Source organism: Lipotes vexillifer, unplaced genomic scaffold (assembly GCF_000442215.2).
Source record: "Lipotes vexillifer unplaced genomic scaffold, Lipotes_vexillifer_v1.1 scaffold43, whole genome shotgun sequence".
Classification (NCBI taxonomy): Eukaryota; Metazoa; Chordata; class Mammalia; order Artiodactyla; family Lipotidae; genus Lipotes; species Lipotes vexillifer.
Window position 1 is genome coordinate 3,498,456 of NW_006770037.1, and position 2,801 is coordinate 3,501,256.

At 42.8% G+C, this 2,801-nt stretch overlaps 1 pseudogene; it reads right to left on the bottom strand.

The window, feature by feature from the left end:
• Nucleotides 1-727: 727 nt before the first annotated feature.
• LOC103078213 (actin-related protein 2/3 complex subunit 1A pseudogene) lies at nucleotides 728-1,797 on the bottom strand (annotated as a pseudogene).
• Nucleotides 1,798-2,801: the final 1,004 nt, after the last annotated feature.

Below are 2,801 nucleotides of genomic sequence, written 5' to 3' on the forward strand. Positions count from 1 at the left end.
TTGCTTGTCTGGGAAGCTTTTGATTTCTCCGTCAAATCTGAACTAGAGCCTTGCTGGGCAGACTATTCTTGGTTGTAGGTTTTTCCTTTTTGTCACTTTAAGTATATCATGCCACTCTTTTCTGGACTGCAGAGCTTCTACTGAAAAATCAGCTGATAGCCTTACGGGAGTTCCCTTGTATGTTATTTGTTGCTTTTCCCGTATAGCTTTAGTATTCTCTGTTTATCTTTGATCTTGTCATTTTGATTACAATCTGCCTTGGTGTGTTCCTCTTTGGGTTAATACTGTACTGTATGTGTATTTATTGGGTATGTTTTTCCCCCCTAGGAATCTTCTAAACGTGTCCTTTAACCTTTCTCTCTCAGGTTCATCTTTTTTTTTTTCCCCCACGTTCAGTATTTTTATTTAATTTTTTAGCAATTTACATACCACCCCCACCCCTTCCTTTAAGTTAGTGTGACAATTTTCCATAATAAGCTGCTTAAAGAGAAGCTTTGGTCAAGAATAGAATGAAAGAGCAAAACAAAAAAGAAAACCCAAATCACTGCTGCTTTTAAAGAATCAACACTTTAACCAATTATCCTCAAACAAAACACACAACAAGATTTGCGCCATATGTGTCTTCAGTGTTTCCTGGCGGCTGGCTCTCCTCCCCATCGTGTGAATGGCGGGACTGCCCAGTGCAGCCTGTCCGTCCTCATGCTGGATTTGGGAGGCTCGCTCAGCTTCACATTATCCGAAGGCCCTGGATAGAAGACTCTAAGGTCTTGAAATCCCAAATGGTCATGGCTCTGTCGATGCCAGTAGTGCAAAATTTGCGACAGTCTTACTTGTCCGCTTCATGAGTAGACACTTGAGTGATGCTGCTCTGGTGCAGCATCTCCAGGGCCTTGTTGCGGTCCTCAGTTGTGGCCCGCTTGTCCATGTTGTGGAAGTGCTCCATGGCCAACATGTTGTGCTGGATGCTCTGTTTTGGGATGTCTAGCTTGGAGACGAAGGTCAAGCAGCCGTGGTCATTGTAGAAAGAGCATGGGGCAGCAGTCATGGCCAGCAGCCATGATGCTGTTCTCCGAGATGAAGGACGCACTCAGGAGGGGCAGGAACTCTGTCTTCAGAGTTGAGACCTGCACACTTTTTGAGGCATCAACAACGGACACTGTGCTGTTGTGGCTGACCCAGGCCAGGCGGCTCCTGCTGGCGGAGAAGCTGACCCCATGCACCCAGCCGCCAGTGCCACTGCCACCAAACGCTGACATCAGCTGACCAAAAGGCATCTTGCTGCCCCAGGGTGTACTGGCTGGCTTCTCATCCACTTCTTTATTGTAGGCAGAAAACACTCTGCATTTGAAATCGCAGGATCCTGCTGCCAGCAAGACATTGTTGGGATGCCAGTCCAAGCTGAGGACTGTGGAGCAAATGGGTTTTTTAATGTGCTTGATTATCCACCAGTCATTTTTGGACTCGAAGTAACAAACAGAAATGAGTCATGCTCCACTGCCCACAGCAAATTTGTTCAGTAGTGGGGACTACTTGACAGAAGTGGCTGCATCGTTAATTCTCAGGATCACCAGGGTCGGCTTCCAGATACCATCTTTCTGACTCCAGACGTAGGCATTGCGGTCAGCCCCGCAAGTGACCATGAGGTCACTCTTGGGAGCGCAGTTGATACCTGTGATGTGTCCATTGTGCTCCTTGAGTTCATGAATTTTCACCCACAGGCTCCCAACTTCTTATAGATGTGGACTTCGTGGTTATTGGGGCTAAGGGCAATCTGGGTATGATACCAGTTCCAGGCATGACAGGTAATTGGCTCTAGTAAAAATTGATGCAGGGATATTATTCTTAGTGTTTTCAAAGGACAGAAAGCTGGGGGTTGGGGCCATCCGGACGGGCTTGGAGCATGGAATTCGTGGACTCTGGTCAGTCGATGTGAACAGGCTCTGGTCAGGTTCATCTTTTTCTCACATTTCAGGTGATGTTTGTAAGTTAAGCCTACCAGACCTTTGTCTTTTTTGAGTTAGTCACTTATTCAGTGTTTTCTAGTCAGATTTTCCAGTTTTTTCCTTTATGGCTCTGGGTTTTACATGAGACATAGAAAAAGCCTTTTACAAAACAAAATTATTTTAGATTGAAAGAAATACATTTGTTTTCTAGTTTTTTCATGGTTTAACTTTTTAACCTTTAAAACTTTGATCCATATATAATTGAGGTCGGGGCTGAATTTCCCCCTGAAATGGCTGTCATTTGTGCTGATACTATTTATTAAATAATCCATAGATTTACTTAATGATTTGAAATAGCTCTCTGATTATATACTCAATTTTTCACATGTATTTGGGGCTTTTTATGTTGCATTTATCTGACAGTTCTTGGGCAAGATGTAAAGATTCTTGTTTTATAGTGAAGCTTTTCCAATAGCTCCCTTAGAGTTTTTTTGGGTAGTATTTGACGTTTTTGGCTTGTCATTTACATTTCATGTTTAGTTTGTGAAATGATCTTAAGTATTATGTGTTTTTTAGGAATAGGCAAGAATAAATACAACATTTTATTATTTTAGTACTTTCATTGTTGAGTGACCTACGGTGATGTACTTAAGAGTTATTTCATCAGTCTATTACATTCAACTTTTAACACCCTAGCAAAACTTTCCTAAAGGATGATAGGGTTTGAAGTAGGTTTTCTGTTTGTTGATAAATTTAACTGGTACCATACATTACTAGGACTGCCTTGTTGTAGTGGGATTGGACATAGATGAGGAGGCTAGGGCACTTAGAGGGCCTCAAGGAGAAGTTACAGGAGGA